At 47.2% G+C, this 21,827-nt stretch overlaps 1 protein-coding gene and 1 long non-coding RNA gene across 2 annotated transcripts in view; both read right to left on the bottom strand.

Moving 5' to 3' along the window:
* SYNPR (synaptoporin) overlaps window positions 1-21,827 on the bottom strand; it is a 108,832-nt gene that overhangs the window by 41,919 nt on the left and 45,086 nt on the right. The gene's annotated exons all lie outside the window — the stretch shown is intronic.
* Window positions 9,955-21,250, bottom strand: LOC133279314 (uncharacterized). Its single transcript, XR_009746839.1, has 4 exons — window positions 19,793-21,250; window positions 17,795-18,101; window positions 12,874-12,945; window positions 9,955-11,889 (listed from the first exon to the last, which is right to left on the bottom strand). It is a non-coding gene; the product is annotated as an uncharacterized LOC133279314 (long non-coding RNA).

Here is a 21,827-nt window from a genome sequence, read left to right as displayed (position 1 = left end):
GGAATTTCTCTAGGAACTGCTTGATCTGCTGGAGGAGCAGCCAAGGAGACAGGTCTTAGAGGATCCAGGCACCCCTAAAATAATGCTTCAAACTCCTTTCAAACCCTGATGCACCTGCTAGACTCAGTCCTACTGGCACAAATATCCTGTTTTCAGCCCTGGAGCTTGCCAATGCTGTCAGTCTGTCCCTGGACCTGCACCAAGTCCTGGTTTGCACATCAGTCTGAGGTTATCTTGGAGAGAAGATGTCACGCTTCTGGATAGGTGATGGAGGCTTCTCCAGTGTCTGAGGGGTGAGTGGTGGTTGGGGGTACGGGACTCAGGAGAAGCTGCCCCCAGATCTGCTACCACCAAATCGCTGGAGATGAAGGAATGTCACACATGCTAGCATGAGCAAAAGGCAACAGATGGAAAACCATGAACACTGACAACTTTTGTATGTACAATATGAGGAACAGAGGAAGCTCTCCTGTTCCCCTGAGTTTGTCTCAGCTGTATCCTACAGATATGGCCTGTAGGACTGAAGGGATCATTCCTCCTCAGCCACAAACTTCTCTGCCAAGGGAAAGTTTTGTAGTAATGGACTTAACCATAGTATTCACTTTGTGCCTCACAATCCCTTGGCTGCTGGCAACCTGTCCTCCTGGACAGAGGTGAGACTTCCCCCTGCCTGCAGTCAAACCGACCATCCCTGGCCTCTCTTCCTGCTTCAAAGCTATTGCGATGAGCTCAACTGGCTTCCTTAATAAACCGCAGCCCGGTCTTCAGGGCAGTCTGGCACCCCTGCTATGATGAGTTACGTGGCACAAAACTCCAGGCCTTTAGTTCTGTGGTGTGGGAAGCAGGAATCATGCTCCTCAGGTCATGCTGCCCAGCCCCTTCCCCTCTAGGATCACCCAAATGTGCTCTTTGACATCGTCCTGCTGCTATGTGAGCCAGATAGCAAGGCTCAGCAAAGCTGGGAATGCTTCATGCTATCCTCAGGCAAGCAGGATTATGCTTAGAAAGTGTGTGAGATGTGCACATCTCAGACACCCATGCCCTCCACACCCAAGTCGCTAAATGATTGTGAAAGGCAATTACTGTTACGTACCTTGTTCTCTAACACTGTGGTATATAACACATTTCACATACCATGATTTGTAACACTGTGCTGAGCACATACATTCAAATTACACAGCTGGTATAAATAGACATGGTCCTTATGAAACAGCAAAACCCCAAAAGCCACTCAATGTAGTGCCTGGTTATCACATTTTCATGTTCTCGCCCGTGCAACACTCTGCAGAGCTCAGGAGCCCCACAGAATATCCCCATTAGCTGCTTTTCAGGCAGGTGAGAAGGCAAGTGCAACTATTCCACCCTGGAAAAACAGGAACAATTAAACTGGTCCAAAAGCAGCTTAAAATGACTAAGCAATTATTGCCAATCTGAAATTTCTCTCTGGAAGAGTTTAGCTTGAAGTGCCAGACACGACATCCTTACCTTCTCCTTTGGGTTTAATAAACCCAGTTACAGTCTTCTAATCTCTTATTAAAGTATATACTCCATATACCTATTAACATAGCCTCTTACCAGGAGAGTAGGCAGGTTATTCTGGTCTAACATGTTAATTTTCTGAGCAGGTATATACTCAAGCTCACAGCAGCTCCAGCTTGTGCTACAGCTGGAGTTTATAAAGACTTCTGAAACACCACAGCCATCAGCGCCCATGGATATGTTTCAAGTATGAGAGAATAGAAGTGCCAATAAATTAACCAATATAACGCTGCGAATTCAAGTATTTATTATGTAAAATCAAAATATCGCAGCCATACATCTTGTTTTCCTCAGCCATGCTGTTACAATCACTGTCTTGTTCTGCCTGGAAAGCACAGCAGAGCTCTGACAGGGAGAGAGAAATAACTGTCCCTCACTGTTATTTACAGGTAAAAAGGAGGTCTCCAAGTTAGCCGAGAGTGCTGAGGAATGAGGCTGCTGAGCTGCTCAAAGCAGAGGCAGGCAGCACAGAGTCAGAGCAACAGTCTATTGACCTGTATTAATGATGTTACACTCTGAAATGCAACCTATTTTCTTAATTACTTTAAAGATTTTCTTTATTTCACTAATACATTTTGGTGAGGAGTAGCTTGCTGCCAACCTGCTAGTCTATAGATTGATCTTTCTAAGGTAATATGCAGTCAGATATTCATACTTGAGCTTGATCAATATTAAATAGCTCTTACTGATTGTTTTCTTATATCAAATATTACTGCATTATTTTAGGCATCTGATCTAAAATGCCAAAAGGAATAGGATAAATCATCATTCCTTCTCCCTTTAATCCTCACTCTCCAGGTTTCTGCTATAAAATGAAGTGCAAAACAAGTTTTCAAAGCAGGCACCCCCCTTTGCCAAAGCAAAATACAAACTGAAAATATTCCAGTAGATCTAAATAACATGGAACAGTTGGGCTCAGCATGAGAGTACAAAGAAACCAAACCTAAAACCAATTTAGTGGGCTTCACGACTCCTGTAAAACCCCCCTTCTCCCCCAGACAGTACAGTTACACACATAAATAGAGATGCATATAACTTACCGGAGCAAATATCACCATACACATTTACAAAAGGGTTTATAATCCAACTTGCGTCTCCTGGAATAAAGCAAGGTTTGTCTCATACTAAAAATAAAGGCTCCCAAAAGCTTCTCACAGGAGGGGGAGAGAGAGAGAGAGAGGGAGGGAGGGAGGGAAGAAGAGGGAGCGAGCTCCTTGCCTCTCTTTTTATGAAGCAAATAAGGAGAGCAAGAAAATCAATGCCGAGAGAAAGTGAGATGATATACCAATCAGGCAGCAGCCTCAGCCTTATTTGCAGAGGGATGGTGAAATGCTCATATTATTAGACAATGACTACACACACTCTAAGTAGAGAAAGCAAATACTTGTCCCCCAGTGAGAGGCTGGTTGCTTTGCTGTGTACCACCACAGTGGGCTGGGAGATGCAACCCCTTCCTCCCCACTGCTAACGAAGCATTGCTTTAGTCCTTCTATGTGCACTGCAGGAAAAAACCAGTTCACAGCTCTGGGCTGAAGTTGTACTAAGCTTGAAGATCCTCCAAAGCTCTCACACAGACTGCCATTGGAGCAGTGCTTCTTCATTGCTGGATTTGGGGGCTTTTGGGGTTCTCTGTTACGCATCCTAGAAAGCTGCCCTGAAGCTAGAGCAATGAGATCATTCAGAAAAGGGAAAAGACCTCTCAGGTCTCCCATACTTCAGTGTGCACTAAGCTCCTCCTGTGCTCAAACAGGACCAGACCCACAAAGCGTCTTCCTGGAACTCGAGCTTTTGCCCCTTATTTATATATCAGAGAAAACCTCTGGGAAACCCATGGGTTCCCTTATGCCAAAAGAGGACATTTCTGTGCTATTAATCCACCGAAACCAAGCCTTTGCTGCGCTGTATGTGTGTTGGAAGGAGGAGGAGGAGCAGGTAGCAGGAGGTAAGCTCGTTGCCTCTGACGTACAGGCACTTGCTTGTGAATGGGACACATCAGTGGCAAACACATGCCACCTCTTTGGAGAGATGCCACAGTTGCTCCCCACAGCAGCTATACAAGCACACAAACCCCATGTCCTTTCACTACAAACCTGCTCACAAGAGGGTTTTCAGGCTGGTCCCTTGTCTCCACTTTGCATTCAGGACTTCAGCACGTTGAGAGCACAAAATGGATCCATGGATCCTTCTCTACCAGGCACCCAGCTCTTCGCTTACCAGCGCTGCTTGGTGTAACTGAGGCTGTGAATCACGCTCTGTGCTATTCATTTATCAGCCTGGGGTTTGTCACTGCTTTGCCCTCTTTTCTGCACACTGCATCAAATATTTTCAAATACACATGACAATGGATGAGACACAAGGTGAACTTTGTCTTTTATTTGGAGACAGAAGTTACATGCTGCTATACAGAAACACCTGCTGGGTGACAACAGCTCTCTACACAGCAGAATTGGGGAACAATTACTTTTCCCCAGCAGCTTGGGATTTACACTGTGCGAGAAGGGCTGGAATTCACAGGGTAAACCCTAAACATAAAACCAAGGAGGCTGAACTCATCTGATAACTGAATTTATCTGTTTGGGGCTGGCACTTCTAGCACAAACCAGGCACAGAGGAGACTCCAACAGCCCTTTATGAGCGCTGAACACTCAGGGCCCTTTTCCCTCAAGCAGGAGCTGCATTGCCATGCTGACAGATGTCACTGCCAACAACGTGGCCCCTGGTTTCCAGCAGATACAGCCTGATGCTGTAATGAGAAGACATTGCAGTGCTGAGAGAGTTCTCCAGGCTGAAGCACTGCTCTGCTGCTTGGTGCATTTTAACGTGTGCGTAAGCGCTTGCCAGCCCCTGTGCACACTGCCTGAGTCCCAGCTGCAAAGATTAAACAACTCAGCACCTCTGGTCTGCAGAGCTGGGTAGAATTTGCCTCCCACTGCACTGGGAACAGCCCTTGGATGCCCGATCCACACTGGAATTGCCCTCTGAAGACATGCATCACACCACACAGGCTGCAGTAGTTCTTCATTTGCCTGGTTAGCACTGGCCGACACGCCTTTGTCCTCAAGGACAGGGCTCACATACCTCACTCCTCCTCCCTTGCTGTCTCTAGAAAAGACAGAAGAGCCCAGACAAGGTGTGGAGGAGGTTTTGTAGGAATAACAGACCTGAACTGGAACATGAACCAAAAGCCAGCAATGGGCCAAGGTGACTGAGGACCACACAGAACTTACCACCCACTGAATCAGCACAAGGGGTGATGCTGGCTCTCCCACACCCTTGGGAGAGCAGTTCTCCAGCCTGTGAGTGCCTGGGTTGCTCCCACACATTGGCGAAGGATCCTCAGCCTGCCTGAGCTCCCCAGCTGATACATCTCATCCCTCTTGGCCTTTTTCATTGCATTCAGCTCTCCAGCTGGCACTGAAACTCACTGTATCTCATGGTGACCAGCCTCTTGCTGCAAGGTGTGACAGTAAGTGAAATGCAAACACCTCTCATTTTCATTTTCCAATGAGATAATTTTATTTCCCCTTCCCACAGCTAACAACTGCTGTTATTTCAACTCACAAACTCTTCTGAAAACTTTATGAAACATCCATTAAAATAGTTTTGCAGAGGCGCCGCTGGGAGCTGCTGTGTCAGCCCTCTAAAATATGTGCCCACCTGGGTACCTCTGTGGGATGTGAGGATACAGGATGCAGTTTTAAACAGCATGATGTGTTGCAGCAAGTGATGACCTGTCCTGTCACACAGGTCCTTCAAACAACGCTGCAACACGGAATCCACAGCATAAGGAGATCAAAGTCTGCTTTTTGCCCATGACATGCCATGAATGTTGCGGATTAGGTTTAACGCTGTTGAAGGAGGACGTGCTGGTGTTTGCTGACAAGGCAAAACACTTGTTAGGCTGCAGCGGACCCTGCAGCACTGCAGGCTGGTGCTTTCTTCAGCTTTACTAGATATCATGCCAAAAATTCATCTGAAGCACTGGATGGGGCACTCAGGATCCCCAAGCATAAAACCAGATGCTACCAATACCAGGGCTGTTGTGCCATCTCTCTCTCTGTATCAGAGCTTTCCACTTCTGATTCTTCAGTTAGGAGTTTCAAAGCAAACTAAAAAGATCCCTGGGATTTAAGCCCCAAACTCCTTTAGATACCACTGAAAAGCTGTACACACCCAGCAGATTTCCACCAGCTTTGCCACATCACTCAGGGTTTGAAGACATTTAACCCTTGCCTGTAGGAGGGTTGCAGCTAAAAGGGATGCAGTGACACCAGTAATGGTTAGGGCTGCAGCCTGGGAAGAGGCTTCTCCCCAAGTACAGCAGTAGTCACAGGAGGGATCTGCATGAGACCAGCATGAGACAGGGCTGCTCTTCTGGCTACCCATCACTCACTGCTGTCTCTTCCCCCAGCCCACCGCAGGCTGTGTAAAGGCCACATAGTGGAAGCCCAAAAGCACCGGTTATGCTTGGACACTCTCACTGCTGCTTTACTCTATATTTATTTGCCCATATTACTCTAGAAGCACTGTTCATGCTTTCATGTGTGTGTGCAGATTTACAGATGCCTATAAAATCACACACCACATGGCAGTGATGAAAGTTTATTGGTCTTTCAGCATCATGGTCCTCAGCTTTGCCTGAGGCTGTACTGCACCCATGCTCACCCTGGCCAGGCTAAGGAAAAAGGAGGCAGCAGCACCACGAAACCACTGGACCGTGCTACAACATCTGTGCCTGCTCAACATCTGGAGGAGCTAATTAATAATATCAGAGCCTCCATTCCACCTGTGCTATAGCAAAAACATCAGTCAAGGCAGCAGTGGCTGTGTGAACAGGATGGAGCCTGGCAGAGGGGGTACAGCCTCAGCCGAGGAATGGAGAATGGTCCAGCCTGGAGTTGCTGCAGCACATAATCCATCAGCCCAGGAAATACTAAGATGGGCTCCTGTTTGCTAGCAGAGATTTTCATATTTGTTTCTCAATCTTTATCTAAATTTAGGAAGACACTAAAAAAATCAATGAAGTCTGAGACACATAACTGGAAACCATTGGTTTTTCCCATGGAAATGGAACATTTCCTGATGAATCTCCTGTCCCCCTGTGCCTTTCGGCTCTGGCTGCAAAATATTGCTGTGAGTTTATCAATCTGTGGCTTGTTTCATGCAGTTTGCAATGCTAATGAGTAAACCAATTTTGACATATTATGTAAGCCAGTTTCTGAAACAGAGATTCTTGGCAGGCCAAATGTAAACACAGACACCCTCTTGCATCCAATTTAAATGAGCATGTTGCTGAAAGCACTAAGGGCTTGATTCTGTTGACTTATTCCTGATTTACCCCAGTGAAAAAAGGAAAAAAATAGAGAAAAAAATAGAGAAACAACAAACACCCCCCCTTTCAATTCCATTACTAGTGCAGCAGCAATTTGCAAAGTGGATCTAATTTTGTAACAAGGAAATGTGCTGGAATAAGCTAATGCAGGGTGGTGACTCGGGCACTGTATGAGCATCAGCACAGCACACAATCAGGAGCACACATGTCATTCCAGATGGAGCTAATGGGGGAGATGACAGCTCTCCACTCCCTCATCCTCCCAAGCCAAATTTAGGTGCAGGTAGTGCCCCATGGGTTGAGCCACCCCCAGAGGGTGACTGCTTTCAGCCTCCCTGTTCTTCTACATTGGCTTTGCAGAAGAACGTTGCATACCTGGGCAGCAGGCAAAGCCCAAGAGCAGCATCAGGGTAGGTGCAGCCCCTCCTGCAGTTACACTGAGGTGGTGGGAACCCAGGGCACAAGGGTTTATTTATCTCAGCATGCACTGAAGGTCTGCACTGCACCACACCAGTGCATGGCTGGGTGCTGAAACCCCATGAACCACCACTACCTGGCCCAAACCTGGCAACTGGCCCCACCACAGGCACATCTGGACACCCCGATTAATGGATTATACCCAGTTCTTACAGAGCATGATCCCAGCACCAGAATGATGTGATGGAAAGCACGGGCATCAGATGTCAGACTGCAACAACAAGCAGGGTGCCTTCCAGTGACATGGGGATGAGCTCAAGGGCACAAGCTCAGAAAGAAAGGAGGGATGCATTTGTAAAAGCCCCTAGAAAAGAAAGTCTCTACTAGGGAGATGAATGAAATTTTATTAAAGTGAGGAAGGGCTGGAAACAAATCTTTCTTTTGCACTTTTCCCAGTACCATCTGGAGCATTTGCATCTGCCACAGATTTGCACAGCATTTGCACAGTGTATTTCTGTTGAAGTGGAAGCAAATGGGATAGCAGCATACCTGGAAGTGGCCTCTGCCCTGTTAATGGCTCTGGGCATCTCCAGTGTGTTTTAAAACTAAAACATAAGTGTGAAGTTGAACTGTGTTGTTTCTGCCATTGCAGAGGAAAAGACATCAAATAAGAGGTACACTGCTGCTGCACAGCCTGTTTATTGCATGTGTCAGTGATCACACCAGGCACCAGAGCTGCAACACATCACCTCACACTCAATCCCCTTCACAACATCGGGATACCATTTATCATGCCTGGCTCTTTCACATTATAAAATAAAAGAGAACAAGAGGAAGAATACTTTCAGCCTCCAAGCACCTGAGCTTTCAATGATGAGAGCAAACCTGAGAGCTCTTTCCTTTATTCTGTATAACACTTTCAAGCTGTGATCATAGGTAGCTCAAGTGCCACACATTTGCTGGCTCATCAAGTTTCACCCTGCAAGTTTGGAAACCCACAGCTGCCAAAGTAATTCCAGTTTTAATGGCATAAGAGAAAACTCACTTCTGTCTAGACACAAACAAAGGACAGTGCTTGAAAGGAGGGCAGCTGACAGCTAAGCATCACTTGTGATGTAAACGACAGGGAGATGAGATGCCTGTACAGCCCCTGCTTGTCAGCACACACCACAACACTGCGGGGCTGCAGAGGAGCAGCAAAGATTGGGAAGAGGTGATGCCCCATAGGCTCTTGCTTGAATTAGTACAAGCCGAGCTCCTTGCCAGCTGACAAATACCCCCCTGTCACTCACGCTGCCTTACCAGCACAGAGCCCGAGGTGGGAGCAAAGCCCCAAACCAGATCACCACATCGACTCCCATCTCACCAGGGAAGTGAGGGCAGCAAGCAACCAGTATGCAGAGTGAGGTACCCCAGCACCTCGCTGCCTCCCCCCCAGCAGTTCATCTACACACAGTCCATTACAGTAACAGGCAGGCAAAAAGAGTACTTCAATTTCTAACATCTAATTTTTACTGCAATTTTAAATGATTTGGAATAACTCCTGTGGTTAGAAGTCTAGCTGTGATTCAGGGTAAGACAATTTGGAAAGCCCTCACTGTCCCTCCAAACAGCTTGCAAGAAGAATGCTCAGAAGAGTGTTACTGCCACCCACTTATTCTTCAGGCTTTCTGCATTTTTCAGCATTAAATGCTGTTTCTGCATGTCTTAAATACCAGACACTAAAAACATATAAAATTATAATCTGAAGGCCAAATGGGCACAAACTGGATGATAAAAACAGCATGGAATAAAAGAGAAACAGATGAATTTCTATTGTAATTTTTATAGCTATTTAACAGGAAGAATGAAAAAATCTAATTACTGTCAACCATAAGTTTTCAGCTTCCCAGCCAGCAGAGCACTATTATTAAACTACTGTATAATTGCTTCTTTTACTCTGCTTCCCACAGAAGTTGTGTTATTTCACTCATAGTTAAACTCATAATATTGGCTTCATAACTAATCCTGTCAATCGAAATCCCCAGGGGCTGGTACAGCGATAAAAATAGCAAGAGGTTGTTTCTTCCCTCAGCTTCCTCTCAAAGCCCCTTTCTGCAGGTACCAGGGCTGCAGTTTAGCAATGCCATGAACTGTTGCACCCAACAACACGTGAATGCTGCTTCTCTGGCTCAAGCAAAGCATGGAGGAGAGGGACAGATCCTTCCAGCAGACAATTCTGTCCCCCTGTCCTGGATAGGATAAATCCTGTCCATCTCTCCCTGCTGATACGGGCAGCTCAGGTAAGATGTTGCACAGCTGAACATTACCTGCAGCCCAGATGTGACTGCCTACCCTGGGACTTCATGCCAGCACTGACTTGCATGATAAGCACGGGCTTCCTCCTTCCCCAAACACTATGCTCTGACACATATAAAACCGCATTGAGACACCCAGCTACGTGTTCAAGCACTAAAGATAGGCAATGACTTGATCTTAAGGGTCTTTTCCAGCCTGAATGATTCTGTGAGATGAGCACACAACTGTGCTCATTTAATTGAGGAGATTGCATAAAGCACCAGCCTTTTACCCATCCAAGTTTTGTAAGCTCTGCCTGAGCCCCTGCTTGCTCCCTGCGCACTGGACTGATGCTCCTTGCTAACTCGTGGTCCAGTCCTTCCCTGCAGAAGACCCAGGCAGGGTCTCTTGCCAGAGCTTCACGTGCCAGCACATCCTCCCTGCCCAGAGGAATGCTCCTATTGCCCAGGACACCATGAGGCCAAACTCACTGCTTAGCTCAGGTTTGGGATGAGGTACAGGGCTGGAAAGGGTGAGAGAAGATGGATTTGGCTTCACACCCAGACCTTCCATCTCAGCCTCTGTCTCTCTGGAGACAACAACCCTGTGCTGGGGTTGCTCTCTGGTGGGCACACACAGAAACTGCTGACAGCTGGCGAGGAACAGATTGGAAACAGCACTTATCCCAAAGCAGTGTCCCAGAGCGAGGGCCCGGCGTGTCCATGCCAGAGGGGAGCCAGCACCAGGGCTCTGCACGAACCTGAACCAGCTCTGGAGTCATCGCGCTTGCTACATCCTCATCACAAACTCAGCCGCCGCTAGAGCCACTCTCTTTGCTGTGACTGATGCGCAGCGTGACAGCACAAAGCACACCGATGTGTCCATGGGGAACACTGCTTCAGCTGAGGTGTTTTCCTCCTGGAAGAGCCATCACCCTGACTATTACAGCCACAGGCAGCTAATACTGCACAGAGCTGTGGCACTGCAGCCTTCACTCATGGTCTGGAGCTGGAGCCAATCTTGGGATGGACCATCTCCCTCACCCCAAAGCACAGAGGAACCAGCCTCAGCACACTCTGCAGCCATACGGGAACTATTGCTGCCCACACAAGCCTGAGACACCCTGCCAGCACCAAAGAGGGATCCCAGGGTTAAAAAAACCCTCTGCGTGCACTGGGGGAATGAGTGTGCCCAGTGCAACCCCTGCAGGAGCACAGCTCTTCCCTGAGCTGCATTATTCCTTCCTCTCTCCATCACTGTAGTCTCTTTAATGTTTGAGACAAGAGGACAGAAAATCATTTATGCCATTGCCTGGGCTGCCAAGCGGCACCACGGTACCCTCAGGAAAACCAGGAGAGCTCCCAGCAAGCCCAGCCTGGAGAGTTCTGGTGTTCCCAGGGGCTGGAGCTTAGGCAGGGGGCAGTGTGTACGACTGCCTCCCAAGAGATGGTCCTCACAGCCTGCAGACAGCAGGACTAGATCCCTGGAGCCAGCAGGGCCCGTGGGACTGCCTTGGCTGACACAGCTCCCAGCAGCTCCTGAGATATAAAATAAACATGGCCTGATGCAGTGCTTGTTTTCTCACCCATGGTGTTAGTGCAAATAAACCCTCAGGCTGATGGATCTCCTAACCCAGAAAGCTGCAGAGACCGAGAGAAACTGATACAGCCAAAGTTACCGTGCTGATGGCTCCATCAGTGAGCTGCCGGCCCCTGGCCAGTGGGCAGAGCCTCCACATCTGCACCAGACATAGAAAGAATGAAGGAGGGAAGCACCAACACGCCAGGGCTGAAGCAAGCCCATTTGCAAGACTGAGAACTACCTCTGTGTCCAAGTACAGAATGAGAAGAGAAGAGTAAACCCCAAACAGAAGTTACTGGGCACAGGAGCAACAAAAACTGCTATAGGAACAAGTGCTGGTGATGGCACAGCATGCCGAGAAGCTCAAAGCATCAGAACAGATACAGTCACATCAGCCAACCTGCCTCTACCAGAAGTGACAATGCATACCTCCTCTTTGGATGCTCAGCCAGGTCCTCAAGGAGAACATGGCAAAGCAATTGCTCTTATAAACACAGGCCTTAATATCTAGATGAACATTCCTGGGGTCCGATTCTTCAAAGCCTCAAAAGCTGTCAGAGGTTCCTGATCTTCCTCCATCTCCCACAGACTCAGCTGCTCATGGTGTGTCCCTTTAAACTTGTCAACTCTTCATCCTCGAAGAGGAGGAACAAGAGTCGCAGGCTACCCTGTGCTCCTCCTGAAGTGGCACAATGCATTTTGACAACTTCCCATCAACCAGCAGCAGATCCTTCAGGAGGAATCTGGAAGAAGAGAGCACAGGCTGTGTAAGCACTGGGTAAATCAAGGCAAGCCCAGCTTTCAAGTTTGCACACAAGTCTGAGCATGCAAGAAAATGTGTGCAGCGTCTCACTAGTCCCTGAATTAGATAAAAGGGTAAAAATGTATTTCAATTGACTCATTGACCAGGGAAAAAGGAAAAAAGTGCATTCCTGCTTCCATAAGATTTAATTAGACATGGGATTTTAGCTGCAAAAAGCAAAGCATTCATCTTGCCACCTGCTTTTTATTGAACGTAGTTCAATCAAAGAGGCCTAAATGCCTAGAAAGTTCAATCAGCTTTCCTAGATAGAAATAATTAAGGAATGCAAGGGTTGTCGTGTTTGCACTTCAGAGGGGAGCCTTTCCTTTGGCAAATTGTATAGCCATGGAAACATCCAACCCACCAAAAGTTTTCAACCAGATGTTAGCCCAAGGCTTGTTCCCAGATGTGGGGCACCCCACTGCTGCAGCTCCCCCAGACATGCAATCCTTCCCCTGCCATGCAGCTACACCTGTTATGGAAACGAAGCACAGCTGCTTTTGACAAGGTCACACCACGCGACAGGCACGCCAGAGGAGCTGTTTGCACGTGCTCATCTCACGGTGCAGAACACTTGCACTTTGGCTCTGTAATGGATCGACTTCTAGTCACACCCAGAGAAGTAGGCTGTCCCATGTAACAAGACCAGGAATCACTAAAGAACCTCCACATGGAGAAGGAAGTTGGAGGAAAGTGAGGGGTTGGCCATCTGGAGATTACACCTCTTCAATCGACGCCCAGGCAGACAGTGCAAGACCAAGAAGGTGGCTATGCCACTGTGCTGGGTATCTATTTAGTTCTGTTTGAGACAAGCTGACCACTGAATGTCATGAGGGTATCTTGTATGGTCCCCATGCTCAGAAAAATCAGTCATTCCCCTGGTAGCAAGTAACATTGTTGATGTAAAAACCAGGCAATATCTTACCTGAATCATCAGCAGCAGGGGTCTTCCAAACACCAGCTCCAGGAAAGTCAGTGGTGATGTACTGTATTTCCCCTGCGAATGAAGGGGAATGGTGCATTTTTAAGTCTCAGGTTAGGCAGCTGCACAAGTGCTTTAGGTGGACCTTCCCTGTGGATCGCAGAAGACTGTGCTTGTCCAACCATCGGAGGGTTTCTGTACAAATCAGCTCATGGTGCTTGGGCTTGTGCATGGTTTTGTGCATATAAAATGCATTGAAGTGTTTGTTGTTATTTCTCGAAGTGAGGAACCCTTAGGAACACTAAAATGGGTTTGCATGGAAGACAACACTGCTGCACAGCAGCCATTTCCAGTAAAGTATTCCACAAAAGGCTGTGTGTCCAGAACACGCCTGTTTGGAATTTATGCAAATCTATTCTACAAATAATCTCGACAAATAATGCTAAGAGTGAACTTGAGCTGTGACTGTCTGAGATCGAAGGTGTTAGTTAGGTTATCAGACACAGTGGGTGGCATGTTAATGAGTTCACTTCTTAACTAGTGGGTTTAAGTGAGAGGCTTGATCTACAACTGAAAGAAAACACTGAAAGGAAAATGGAATTTTGAGCACAACAGCTATTCCTGAATAGATTTGAATATGGGCATTTGTTTTATCGCAATGCCTACATAAATACGCATGGAGCAACTGTTTCAGAGTAGCCCTGTGTATGGACAAGCCTGTGAAATTAAGTTTCTGGTCTAAATATTAAAATTGAAATGCCTGCAAATAACACAAAATAACAGTCTCTTACAAAATCACTGCTTCCATGAATTTTACTGGCATCACCTTTGTTTATCTGTGCAAGAAGGGGAGGAAGCATCAGACAGGCCTGAAAGCCAGCAAAATAAACTGTGAGTTGTTTTCAAGAGGACTGCTTGTCTCTCAGTTAAGAAAATGCACGAGGAGACGGAAGAACAGGTGCGTGTCCCATCTCTGCCATGGTCTGTTTTTTCTATGCAGAAAAGCAGGATGTGTGTATCTTGTACCAGACACAAAGCATTTTCCCTTCCTTCAACCGACACACGTTTTTCCTGAGCAGTTACATCAAACCACTGATAGCTCGTTGGATTCTGCTGGAGCTTTGTTTTACTGTAATTGCCCTTGTTTAAAACAAAAGTACCTTCTCTCTTCCTTAAAGCGATTAGAAATGTCATTCACATCCCCCTCTGGATGTGAATCTAGCTATTCCCAACAGCCACTCAAAAAATACATAATCACCATAATTACTGGAGGCATCTAATTAACATTCAACTTCCTCCCTACAGCAGCTACAGCTGGACAGCCCATTTACTTCACCCTAAAACTAATACTCTGCTGATTATTTCCCATCACACCAAGCAGCCCACCTGTGTCCATCCTCACTGACGTCTCCATCTGGCACAGCAGTGAGGCAGCAGAGTGAGCACCTCTGCATGCACTGTGTGTGCTCAGCCTCACTAACAAATGACCCCTGCAAGCATGGAGACCTTCTCCTATTAACTATGCAGCTGCTGACTTTATTAGCTACCTTGACTAGGATTCACATGCAAAAAAATGGAAAAAAGAAGAAGAAAAAAGGTAAAGGAGCTGCCTACACCAAATGCAAAACATCCCCTGGTTGGCACCATCTCTGGGGCAAAAGACTGCAGCCTTCCCAAGGTACTCAGTGCACCAGGTTTGTTGCCATAGGAGAGGGCAGAGGACAAAAGAGCCCATAAAATACATGTGCCTCAAGTTCCTGAGGATGCCGGGGGCTATTTGCCCCTTCCCACATTTGTGGTCCACCCTGAGTGAGTAGCTGAGCAGGAGGGCTCTGCCTATCTGTGTGCTGCCTTTAGCTGGGGTGCCACCCTGTGCTCACACCCAGGCCATGACACAGTCCAAGAGCTGCCAAAATTCACTCCCATCAGCTGGAGGCAGTGGGGTCAGGCTGGGCACGCTGATGGCCCCAAACCCTGGTGCTGGTCTCCAGGCTGGGGCAAACCCTCTGCTGTCACCTTCATTCTCCCTTCCTGGCCATTCTGTAGCAGCAACAAGATGAAAACTGCTCAACCCAAACATTATTCTATGAATAAGGACAGATAAATCAGCCTGATTTTATGAACTGCCCAGCACAAGGCACTCGTTTTGAATAAACCAAAGTACATATAAATCCATGATACCTCACTTCAGTCTACTTCTAGTCCTTTTCTGTAGTGGATGGGGCTTAAAGGAGCTAATCAGACAATTGCTAAATTCTCCTTTATTCTGCAGACAGAATAAAGGAGATAAAAAGACATCACCCCTCTTGGTAGGAAAAGTAATGCCTGCTGCTGCCATCTAGATGAGCTCCAAATCATTAGCTTTGTTTCTTCCCAAAACTAGGCTAAAAACTTATTTTCTCTTTGCTCACGCTTCTCCATTTCCCTCTCTCTTCACTGTTATCTCTGTACTTATATTATTTCAGCCTGTAATGACTGTAGCACTAGTAGGAATGATGCCCTGCAAAATTACCTTGCCTTTGCATTCACATTTAAGCTTTCGTCATGACACTGATCAGATATATAAAGGGGGATAAGAAGGGAACCGGCAGTTACCAGGGAAGCTCTGGCTGAACGTTTCCTGATCTCAGGAATTACTAAGGCCTCTGTTTCCCTTCTCCCTGCTTCTGTTTGTCAGCTTTGCAATGAATCTCTCCAGATACTAAGAGGTCTCTACTTATTCCAGCCACCAAAGGTCATAAAACCCAGTGACAGAGTATTTACTCCCAGTCAAATTTGGCTGAGACAGACTAAGGAAGCTCAAAATCTATGGGGAGCAGGAAGGAGCTCAGATTCTGTATCTTTACTTGCTTCAGAGGTCAACAAGAAAAACACAGAAAATCAAGAGTTGTCATAAATGGTCCAAGTTTCAAGAGGAAAAATAAAGTAAAAGATAGTAAAATCAATGCAGATTGTTGGGCTGTTTATGCATAGTGAAGCAGTTATGGGTTTGATGCCACCAGAAGAACCACAAATTCCAGTTAAGCTCAGAAATTCAGTATCTTTAAACTCTGCATGAATTTCCCCCCCATCATCACCCACTGAGTGGCAAAGTGCCTCCAAATTGAATTGTCCAGCCTTCCCCAAACAGATTTCCAGCTCCACAAAAGATGATCTCATCTTGGGAGCTGCCTTATGAAAAATTTTAGACAAGACTATAAGCAGATGATCAAAGTTTATGAAAACACCCTAGCTCTTACCAGTGCAAATCAAGCTAAGATGGACCAGAGAACTGAAGCCTCAGTGTTTCATAAATCAAAGAGCTGCCTGTGTGCTCTGCTGGCTGTCCAGAAGCACTTGTGTTTGAAGGACTAACTGCACGCTGGTATATTTTTCTTTGCTGTTTATGCAGAAAAGAACTTAACAGAGTTATCAGAAAGATGCCAACAAAACCCTGTTAAGGTTGCCCAGGTGAACCATTTGCATCTTATTATCTTCCCAATGCAAGCCAGGTTTGCAGACTCGTGAGCGCACCCTGCCCAGCATCCCACCCAGCAGCTCCCAACACTACTGGGCTCAAACCTCCTGCTGCACAAGGGTTCTTCAGGGAAAGGCACCCAAAAGCATCAGAGGCAAAAGAGCCCCTGCCAAGCCCTGAGGTGCACAACCAGCCTGGCAGAGGAGGAATGGTGATGATGCCCTGAAACTCCTCTGCCACCGCAGGGACTCAGCAGTGCCACCTCTCACATGTAGCAGGCCTGGCTCCTTCATGCATGCTCCCATGGCCAAAGAGGAGACGTGGCTTCTGACAGAGGCTGGTGCTGTCAAGCCACATGTAATTGTTGATCAAAAGAGCAGGCAGCCGCTTCTTTGAAGGCAGGAGCTGGCGGTGCTGCGAAATTGGACAAAATACATCAGAGCAAAGAGAAGCATGAAGCATTGAATCCCAGCGGCCTCCCCAGCCCCTGGCTAGCACTTGTAGCTCTGTATTTCAGCTGATTAGACTTGGATCTGCAGGGCTCAGCCGAGATGCTCTGCCAGCACACACAGCCCTCACTCTGCTGTCCTAGCCCATTTGAAATGCCAACAAAGCGGAAGAAACCAGCTCTTCCTTTCTCACATTAGCCCTGGAAGCAGCACGTTCTGCAATGCAATGCCCTGCCATGCAACCCTCATGACTTGTTTGTGAGCAGTGGGGCTAAGGAAGCACCCTGGAGCTGCCTTTCCAGTCCTCCCCACTGTGGGTTCTCTGGTGTCCATAAAAAGTTGTGCAAACGCTACCTCTACGAGGACTCTCAGCAGGGGCAGTTGTGGGAATTGTGGGGTTTCATTTATTTATTCACTCTCACAAAACTTCCAGGAATGCAGGCTCTTTGAAACCACCCTGTCCTCTTGAGTTGAAGCTGGCCAGCAGGTTCAAAACGCACCCATGTACCTTGTTGGGGTGATGGTTGCCAGCACCACGCAAGCTGAGTCGCAACCAGATTATTTCAGCTGATGCTTAAAGACAGACAATAAAGCAAACGTTCCCTTCGAGCTAATGGCCTTCTCCAAAAGCCAACCAGGTAGCAACCTCTCACTTCAGAGCTCAGCTAGCACTTGCCTGCATCCCTAATTGCATTTTGTCTCCTCTTGAGGCAATTAACTCCATACCCACCCTCCGACACTGTCCCACTCCGAAAAGCAGTTCCCATTTTGCTGGCACAGGGCTCTGCATTTGAATCTCAAGCTTCCGTTCCTCTACAAAGCTCTGCATGTGTTTGTGTCTGGGCACATGTTTTCTCACCCTGATGAATTCATTATTTATGGGGCTGAAAGAGCAAAGCTGCTGAAATGGCTGTTCATCATTTAGCTCTTCTATATGTCTCTCAAAGGCATAACAAACATTATGGGAAAACAAATAGCAGGCTCAATGGGGTTGCTTCAGGGAAAATACAGAAATTACCTTATGGATGCTGTGCAGGGGATATGCCAACATGTGCCATGCTCCCCCTGCCTGGCATGGGGCTAAAGCCCTTCTAACAGAGCAGCTGCCTGGTTTCAGCACGATGCGCAGAGCAGCCCTGGGCTGGCTCTGATCAGCGTGCTCCAAGGGATGCCCTGGGTGAGGCATGCTCCCAGGATCATCGATGTGCTCCGGTTTAACAGATTCGGGAAGCGGCACTAGAGGGCAGAGCTGTTTACCCTCAGCAGGTCCGAGACTCGGGAAAAAGCATCCTGACTTTCAAACAGCTTCTGAATTCTCCGCAGTCCTGTGCAATAGCAAAAGCCTGTTAATACGCAAAATCCACACAACATATTTCCAATTACAAGTGACAAGCACAAGCAATAATGAGCCAACGGAGAGCCTGCACTTATTTGCTTTGACTGTCTTTATTAAGATGGGAAGACCTCGGTGTGTGGAGCAGCCCTTGCCAACACAGCAGCAGCACTGCCCGCCCTGCTCCTTGCAATCCAGAGTGCACAGGGCAATACAAATAACCTCCTCAGCAGGGACATAACAAAGCCTGCTTTCCTCCCAACACTGATGTTCTTAAAAAGGCCTTACTCATCAGGAAGCTTTGATCACAAAGACCCAAAACCGTGGTCCACACTGACACTCTGCTGCCCAGCATCTCAACAGATGATAAATGCTTCCAGACAGACAAAAGCTTTCCAGGGTTTATTTAACTTTGGTTTTGAGCAGATGAACGCAGAGCACAGGAACCCCTTTAGGTGGGGAGGCAGGACTCTGAGGGCACATTACCCTACCACTACAGCCGCCAGACCTCAGACTGCTGAGCCTAGCTCCAGAAGGACGAGAGGGACTGTAATTCTCAAACCTGGGACACTCATGCTGTTATACACAAAGGCTTTTGAACAGGCATATTTGGATTAGATTTAGGTACATTTAGGATAGGTGTAGATTAGATACCAGGAAGATATTAGGGACTGTGTTGGCGCTCTCCTGGTTTTTTTTTTTCCTGCCCTGCAGAGAAGGACTTGGGGGTGCTGGTCAATGAGAAAATGAACATAAGTGGGCAGTGTGCGCTCGCAGCCCAGAAAGCAACCGTATCCTGGGCTGCATCCAAAGGAGCGTGACCAGCAGGTCGAAGGAGGTGATCCAGCCCCTCTGCTCTGCTCTTGTGAGACCTCACCTGGAGCATTGTGTGCAGTTCTGGTGTCCTCAACATAAAAAGGACATGGAACTGTTGGAACAAGTCCAGAGGAGGCCACGAGGATGATCAGGGGCTGGAGCACCTCCTGTATGAAGACAGGCTGAGGAAGTTGGGGCTGTTCAGCCTGGAGAAGAGAAGGTTGCGTGGAGACCTCATAGCAGCCTTCCAGTATCGGAAGGGGGCCTATAGGGATGGTGGGGAGGGACTCTTCATTAGGGACTGTAGTGATAGGACAACGGGTAATGGGTTAAAACTTAAACAGGGGAAGTTTAGATTGGATATAAGGAAGAAGTTCTTTACTGTAAGGGCGGTGAGGCACTGGAATGGGCTGCCCAGGGAAGGTGTGAATGCTCCATCCCTGGCAGTTTTCAAAGCCATGTTGGACAGAGCCTTGGGTGAGATGGTTTAGTGTGAGGTGTCCCTGTGAGGTGTCCCTGTGAGGGTGCTGAGGTGCTGGCACAGGGTGCCCAGAGAAGCTGTGGCTGCCCCATCCCTGGCAGTGCTCAAGGCCAGGTTGGACACAGGGGCTTGGAGCAACCTGCTCTAGTGAAGGTGTCCCTGCCCATGGCAGTGGGTTGGAACTGGATGGGCTTTAAAATCATTTTCAACCCAAACCTGTCTGGGATTCTATATAGTCACTTGCTGACTTTTTTATTGCACATTGCTGGTACTGACAGCTCCCTCAGACGTGGATGCCAGCCTTTAAAATCCCACTCCAAACCACTTACAAATCCTTTTCTTATTATTTCCCCAGTGCACACAATGTGCTTTATTATTGTCAATACCAGTTATCCTGTGGAGTTGGGAAGCAAAGGATTCTTGTGTCAGAAAGTCACTGCTTGTTCCAGAACATGAGGAACAGTTCACAAAGTGCCACAGTGCATTGTACCCCAGCATCCAGCTCCATTGCCTTCATAAAACACTTCATAAGAAAATCTCTCCTGAGAGGGGGGGAAAAAAGCCTGCAAAACATAGCTCAGAGCACAGTGCATTAATGGCTTAGGCAACAGCTGGCTACCTTGATAGCATGAAAAAAAAGTCCATTATTAATAAAGGGAAGGATAAAAGTAATAATTATATTGATTTCACAGCTCAGTCACATTGTGCCCCTTGACACAGTGGCTTTACCCCACTTCTCTTCCTCCTGGGCACACCCTGAGCCTCCTTCCTTGCAGAGGAAAATACAGAATAAGGCAACACATTGAGTTATTTTTATGCAGAATTTGGTTTCCACGTCATCATAACAAAGAGGGTTGGAAGGAGCCGCAGAGCAGTGGCCAGGCAGCCCATCACCCTGCCTGAGGCAGGGTCAGCTCTATCTGTGCTGGCAGATGTTTGTTTGACTTCTGACCCCCAGTGACTACAACTCCACAACTTCCCAAGGCAAATCTATCCCAGTGCTTCTCCATCCTCATCTTAAGTTATATATCCCATAATACCATTTCTTCTCATCTATCCTGGTTTACCAACCAGCAAGGACATAGAGAACTGCCCATTCTCTTCTTTTCTGAAGCAGCCCAGGAGAACCCACAACCCACACAACATGAGCTTATCTCTTTGCAGTTATATCCTCTTGACAGTAAACAGCTTTAACACCACAGCTGCTCTCCCCAGAGCTTCTATTCTCAGCCCATTTTTGCTGTACATTTCTTGGCTTAGTTTCCCCAATTTTATCTTCTTTTGAGGATAAAGCCCAAGTATGACACTTTCACAAGGTCTAACCAGCACAGAGTAAAAGAGGAAGAATTACCTCACCTCCCCATTAGGCAGCTCTCCCAGCTTGCTGTAACTATTTGGCATATATTTACAGCCAAACATACCTATGTGGCTGCTTTGCCAAAGAATACTTGTTATTGCAGTCTATGAAACATCATGTCATAACCAAAACCTTTCCTCAGACCTCCCCTCCCTACAGAGTTCCACCCCAAATGTGCTATTCCTGAATCTCCTCAAAGGATGCTTAGATAAAATCAGATGTCTCCAGATATTTTCTCAGCATCAAAGTCATCCCTTAAGTTACCTTAAAGGGCAGCCTCTCTTGTTCCACTGGCTGCATAAAGCCCTATCAAACTGCACAGCACAATTTAAACATCTTAAAATCCCCTGATTCCATCATTCACTGGTCACTTTGGCTGGTGCAGGTCTTCAGTCGTACCCCACATATGAGCAGGAGTTGTGCTGCAGAGAAAGGCAACAGGAAAGACAGGCCTGACTTACACATCACATGTTCTGCTTGCCTCTGCACCAGCAGTGTTAAAAATGCTGCTGCTGCTGCTGCTGCTTCTCCTTCTCCCTTCCTTCCTGCCTTCCTTCAAAGCTATGGCTGAATGAGACTCTGCAAATATGATTAATGACAGACTCTTACACTTTGAGTCTGGTTGACCTGAGCTCACCTGCACTGACTTTAGCACGCAGGGTTTGGTGATTTAACTTCATGCTCACAAACCCCAGATTCACCACAGGTGTGGCCAGGCTCCTGCTCAGCTCATCCATCACCTTTCATCCTTCCCTCAACACCTGGCAAAGCACAGGCACCCCTGGGTTTGTGCAAAACGTGAGCCATGTTTAGATTTGCAGATAAACTCCCTTCACTCCTTTTTGTGTATGAGCAGTTTGTCACTTAAACTCTTCTTTAAACAGAGTTGGGCAGAGCACTAAGATGGATATTATCCCTGTTTCCCAGATAATTACTAACAAATTACTCCTGGAAAGCAGCAGCTGTATACTCACATTAGATACATTAGTTTCACCAGCTGCATGGTCTGTGGTTGTCCAAAAAGGACTAGCTCCCTATCAAGGGAAACGCAGAATACATGCACC

Source organism: Pezoporus flaviventris, unplaced genomic scaffold (assembly GCF_033815535.1).
Source record: "Pezoporus flaviventris isolate CSIRO_AGI_PZ_B2104156 unplaced genomic scaffold, CSIRO_AGI_Pfla_v1 ptg000073l, whole genome shotgun sequence".
NCBI classification, from domain to species: Eukaryota; Metazoa; Chordata; class Aves; order Psittaciformes; family Psittacidae; genus Pezoporus; species Pezoporus flaviventris.
This window is presented reverse-complemented; position numbering and strand designations above follow the sequence as displayed.